The sequence below is a fragment of the Carassius auratus genome, unplaced genomic scaffold, assembly GCF_003368295.1.
Source record: "Carassius auratus strain Wakin unplaced genomic scaffold, ASM336829v1 scaf_tig00023997, whole genome shotgun sequence".
Lineage (NCBI taxonomy): Eukaryota > Metazoa > Chordata > Actinopteri > Cypriniformes > Cyprinidae > Carassius > Carassius auratus.
Window position 1 is genome coordinate 57,285 of NW_020525310.1, and position 6,609 is coordinate 63,893.

At 35.9% G+C, this 6,609-nt stretch overlaps 1 long non-coding RNA gene across 1 annotated transcript; it reads left to right on the forward strand.

The window, feature by feature from the left end:
* The first annotated feature begins 2,002 nt into the window (after nt 1-2,002).
* On the forward strand, nt 2,003-6,117 carry LOC113078037 (uncharacterized). Its single transcript, XR_003281450.1, has 3 exons — nt 2,003-2,353; nt 2,591-2,715; nt 3,699-6,117. It is a non-coding gene; the product is annotated as an uncharacterized LOC113078037 (long non-coding RNA).
* Nucleotides 6,118-6,609: the final 492 nt, after the last annotated feature.

Here is a 6,609-nt window from a genome sequence, read left to right on the forward strand (position 1 = left end):
GTCTTCATAGGTATCTCACTTGGCGAATGCTTGAAGTCTCCTAAAAGGCTCGGAGGTAGTACGGAATCCCGGGAGTTAGGCGGTAACAGGGAGCGTGACGAATTCCGAATAAAGCGAGGAGTTAAGCGCGTGCATTCCTCTCTCTCAGTGTAGCTACATGATGCTTGGAAAAGAGCGTGCTAACTCTCATGCTTGAGTATATGACTTGAGGCACTGAAGGCAAGTATTAGTTATATTAAAAACTGACGTTTGAGTGGCCAAATATCATTATAAGCTAACATGCAATGAGCTAAATAAATATTGCACATTATCTTTTCTTATTTTGACGAATTTTAAGCATTTTAACAGGGGCTTTTTATACTTTGAGATTGAGTTTTCCAAATAAATAAAAGAAGAGAACAAGGACTTGACTTAAGTGTAGTTAATCTTAGCAACAACTGTGGACACGTGCAATTAATAAAGACCTGAAGATGAAAGGCGCAACCATTTGTGGTTCACAACCTAAATATCCAGCACTGGGATCCTAACAGTTGCTCTCAATCGGTAGTCAGTGTATATCATTGGTAGTCATGGCTATTGTTAGCCTGTGTCAAACATTTGTGAAGCATGAAGCTGTAATAAATACAGCTGATTTATTGTTTTCCATCATGATCAAAACGGTAAGCAAAAATATTTCCTTTACAATACTGCTATAAATTATGCTGTGCAAAATGTATTTGTCATTTAAACAGTTCAGCGATAATTCCTTCCTTGTTTTTAAAAAGACGAAATCTCTAATGGATGGATTTACTGGAATACTCTCTTGAGTAAATTGCCTAGGTAACAGAATAATAGCCTACAATTACAAAGAAGCTAGACATTTTAATATTGTTTAAAAGATTCATCGCTTATCTTTTGCATCATTTCATTTGTTCAGGTGCGTCCTCTTTTTATTGGTTTATTGTTTTTTTTTGATGAGAATAGATCCAAACAAAGCGGCTGACTAAATAAAATCTGGGACATTTAACTCATTAGCTCGATTTTTTTTTTTTTTTCTGTGTAATCGGTAGTATATTACTACTCCATCTGTGCCAGAGGACTGCTCAAGGGTTTGCTTTTTATTTCATCGGACTCTGTCTGTGGTTATCAGCCCTGATCTCCAGGTGCATCGTAGACGAGGGTCAGAAGGTTCGAAGCTTCATAATGGACACAAAAGCACAAAGCATGCGGACGGGCCAGGCGTGATGCTCCGCTACCTGATATCAAAGCCAGCAGCCTCTGCATGGGAGGAGAGGGCCTCGGAGAAACATGCGCTTCAAGGTTTGAAGTGACACCATCTATTTACATCAACAACAATAACAGTAACATTTTACATTACAATAGGCATGATACAAATTGAAGATTATTGTGATTAGTTACAAAAGAAACAGCATCGCGTAATTGCGAGCACTGCCACAGATTAATACAAACTACACGTTCGTGTATTCATCGTAATAGCACTGTATCATTAACACAATAAAAGTATATTTATACTGCTATTACTACTACTATAAAATTAACATTTTTAATACGTTGTTGCTGTTTTGTTGACATAACGCATTTGCCGTTTTTTAGCCTATTTTCGTAAAATTTACAGAAGCAGTTGTTCATTAATAAGCAAATCGCATATTGTCAAAAATGTTGTTCTGTGACTATGAACGCATTAGGCCACTTGTTTTTTTTTTGTTTTTTTTTTACTATGTGAAAAATATTTTACATAGTCTATCATGCATTCAGGCAAATACATACTTGAAAAGATCAAAGAATATAGCCTATATAAATGTATTAATATGTAAACTCATTTTCTTTCTTTCTTTCTTTCTTACTTTTTTTCTATTTAGGCCAAGATTTTGTCTAAATTAGACTGTGTTTTTAGACTCATTTGTTCCACCACAATGTTCGTAACGTTGTTTACCATCCTTGTGCGCTTCTAGTTTGGGAGGCAATGCGATTTTGGAGGCGGAACGCATTTAGTTCCAGTCGGCAGAGTGCACGAACACTGGCGCACCAATAGCATCCCTATGTCAGTCAATAGTCTGCAAAGTGACGCGACCAAAAGGGGAGGGTGCTTTCTCTCAAGCCTATCTCAGTTTTGAGCTTTCTCGAGCTGCAGGGAGCCGAATGGCGCACTAATTTAAGAGTTAACGTTTAGACATCTCCTTTATATTTTCGTGGATTTTACTAATTTCCTGAAAACTTTCTGCGGGACGAGACGACTTGTGCACGGTGTAGGAAAGGGAGGATCCTCCCTTGCAGCTCGTGACAGCACTGCCGGGATACAAACTTTGCGCTTCGTGCAGAAAACGTCTAGATTGACTCGGCCATTAATTAACAGGTGATTTAGTGCGTGTTTTAAGTTTTATAGTTACGTCTTGTTGTCCTTCTGTGCCAAGGTTTGATCGAGAGCAAATACTAATCTTGCAAGTGGCAATTGCAATGAAAAGTTTTCTTGAGCTGTCCATCTTAACGGCAGAGCCGTGAGATTGAGATTTCTGTAATGTCATGTGCTATAGTTTTGGGATTTGAATCGTGGACAACTCTGACAAATGTGTTGTTGTGGATATTACAACAGGTCCTGAGTCAATAGGACGGCGTTTCCTTGCTGGTAACAGTTGGGATATTTAATGATGTTGGACGGTATAAAAATCGAAGACCATCCGCTGCGGTCGGGACAGGCTACGCTTGGAGTTATGCTGGGTAAATGATTCATTGTCTAAACTATTATAGCCTACTATTGTGAACACTCATTCCTGTAATAAAAAGAGAATTTCAAAGAATTCTATAATGCTGTTTTTATCTAGACGTAGCCTACGCGAGAAATAAAGCTGGATCTGTGGCAGTCGAGATATGCAGACGGCTGGGACGCATCCTCATGTGGCATGCATTTTACCGGCCGGCCGCATATCTGTCGAATAAAAAAAAGGCTGTTTCTAAAAGAATATAACCCCAATACACAACTGGACGTATACAATTTTTCTTACATTTCATGAACGACGTAATATGTTGATTTCGATGCTCCAGTATTGTCTTTTCTGGATACAAACCGTTATACTTATTTTTCATTCAAACACACAAATATTATGGCTGCTTCATAATATCTGTCTAACGTCTAAATACTTGCGAAAAGAAAATAGGCCTACCACAAAAAAGGAAATAAAGAAAGGAAAGAAAGAAAGAAATAAAGAAAGAAAAACACGTATACAAATACAACAAGACACGTAGGTTACACAATTCTATACTTCATTTCATTTTTAATGGCTGATAATTTTGATTTCAGATGTTTTGTATGGTAAATAAATAGAAAAGTACAAATATATAAGGCTATATTGCCGATCATTTTAAAATCACATTTACGCTTTTTTTAGACTTAGTCTTAGTTGATAGTTATAAACGTTTTTTTTTTTTTTTTTCAATGTAACTGTTTAGACTAGTACAAATAATAATATAACAGTTAATAATAAATTTTATCTGTAAGTTCGTAAATTGTCAGTTATTATTCACACACCATTTGTTGTTTTTCTTCACCGTGTCATATTGGTTTATTTAATGAAGCCCAATATTACAAAATTATATCATAACCACTTGTTCAATAGGCCATTTATGTATCCTTATTTTTATTTTATTTTTTATTATTCAGATGAAGTTTAGAGTGTTATTAAAATGATGCATTTGCTGTCCAGGGACGGAGTGCCATCACCAGGCGGTGTGTGAGGGGTGCCAGCGGCCGATATCCGACCGCTTTCTGATGCGCGTCAACGAATCTTCATGGCACGAGGAGTGTTTGCAATGCGCCGTGTGTCAACAACCGCTCACCACCAGCTGCTACTTCCGGGAGAGGAAACTTTACTGCAAACACGACTACCAACAGTAAGGGCATGGATTATTGGAAAGATTGGTGTCAGGCATCCGGGTTCATTGCTTCTGGTTGACTTGTTTTTATTCAACTGTGATCAAGCAAATAAAAAGTGACAAATCTTTCGTTTTTACGCTCTAACACTCACAATATCTCCGTTCGTAAAGTTGGACTGGATGGTGGCGTTGACGGTATGATTTCGGTGAACTTGTCATCATCTTAAAATTCTGTTGGTTTTACAGTTGTGACGCCAAGTGCATTGTGGTATTGTTGAAGAACTGTCTTTATAATTATTAGGCATTTATGCAAGTTACAGCTATAATTAAATTCGTTATTGCTTTGTGTAATTCCAAACTGAGACGCGTCAGTCCTGTGATTTAGTGAGTGATAGTTTGGCTTTTGAATTTTCATTTCAGTTTATGCTGCACTAGATTTCTTCTTCTTCTTCTTCTTCTTCTGCTTCTCCTTCTTCTTCTTTTGTATTTATTTCTTTTATTTTCCGTTGATCTGTTATACTTTGCAACTCAATGACAATCCAAATTAAGCGATTTCATTTAATCATTTAATTAAGTCTTTCCTTAGATCTTTCGATCAGTCGAGTAGCCCACGATATAATTATTCAGTCACCTGTCGTATACAGTAGGCCCATGTCCATTTACCGCAGATGGATGTTGGTTAACTCGTTTAATTTTACCTGTATTTACGCCAATCATAAATGGTTATAAATTATTTAAGTAAGACATTAGGCATTAGCTTATTAATTACATAATTATATTTAATTATTGTATAGCATATAGGCTATACACACACACACACACACACACACACACATTCATTTATTGACTGGCTTTAAATAATAAACGTACTATTGTTTTATAATAATAATAATAATAATAATAATAATAATAATAATAATTATTATTATTATTATTATTATTAGATATATTATTAATGAGATTACCGTTGTTGTTATTGCATTTTGCAATCGTGGGCCATTTCCATCGTTGTGTTGCAGAATGTTTTTGATATAATTAATACCTAACCACGCCATCAAGAATGCACAAACGCCATAAGGGATGCATATGCAAAATGCCTATTTTTAAAAGACCGTTTTAAACAATTAAAATCTTCTGCAATAGCACTTCCTTTTTCTCGGTTATAAAATCGTGTGCATAGTCATGGTATGGGATAGTCTTAATTCGCACAGTGGATGGGTGCTGTGCTGACCCGGTCCTGACGCTGTGAGTGGACCGCGGGGAGCCTTATGTTGCATGTCTTCTCCCCATGTGTGTCACTACTTTTGCAAGCTTTTGTGTCAGGGGTTTTGAAATATCGCTCCCTCTCTCATGGTGATAACTGGGAGGTCCTGTCCGACACCATGCAATAATTAAAGGGCCATATCTCGCATGACTTTAATAGTCACCAATTCTTTCAGCTTGACCGTGAAGAGTTAGTGTTAACAAAATTAATTTCATAGCTCTGGTCTTATATTGCATTGCCCTGGAGACAGCAGCTAGCGCTGAGACAGGCCAAACATGTAAAAACCTTTTTCTTTTAGTATCGTAGGCCTACTATATTTAAGCTAGATTAGTATAGCATATTTAAACGATTTACCTGTTATTTTGAAAACCTGTTATTCTCAACTTTTTTTTTCTTTGCATCCACTTGCAATCTTATGTTTTCTAAGGCCTTGTGAATGTCAATCAGGTTTTAGGTAGGCCTACGTGTAAATCATATTTTCCTGGTCTGATCTCCTTTTTTTGCTCGCATTACCAAACCTTCTATTTCATAAACAGCCGTTTCATTTCACACCTCTACCATGGGGGTCCTCTCTCACACGCGCGCTACACGGGTAGCTATAGCAGTAATATTTGTTTATTTTATTTTGCAATGACGGGCCACTTAGTAGATGTAATTGGCACCTTTTTGACTTTTATGACGTTCATTTAGGTTGTACTTGTCAAGCCCGCAAAGCGCCCGTGGCACGGAGTTGAAGCCTTTGACCGTTTCTAGTGGAACTCCGCCTAATGACATACTAGCATCAGTAGATTCACGCCCTATAATCATTAGAACCGTAAATCACAACATCAGGCAAACGTTCATATTCACACCTCTCTGTCAGCTATTTACAGCACGAGCTTACCGGCAGGAATTTATAGCTTGTTTTGGCGCGGAAATTTCACCTCGCTGTAGCTCAAGAGTAACTTGGAATAACAGGCTTTCCTTATTAGAGGATTAGTTTTGGAATTGCGATCTGCATATAATGTTTTTTTTAAATGGCTAAGCAGAACTTCGCATTAGCGCCAATTAAAGACACAGGTCAAGTAAATATAACTGTGCTTTCAAGTTATTAGTGGGGATTCTCTTTCCTGCATTGCAAATAATAGCAATTAACTGGAATTGCAACGACACTACTTTCCTAAAGTTGAATATATATATATATATATATATATATATATATATATATATATATATATATATATATATATATATATATATATATATATATATATATGTATATATATATATATATATATATATATATATAATAACCTGAATAGAACCTAAAATAACCTAATAACCTAATAACCTATTTTTTTTTTTTTTGTAATAATTCCTTTTTTTTATTTAATAAATACTCAAAATGATCAGAATATATTTACTGCAAAGGGAAAAAAATATTGTTGTTTCCAATGTTATTAAAATGTGATTATTTTTTTTTATTATTTTGTTTTATT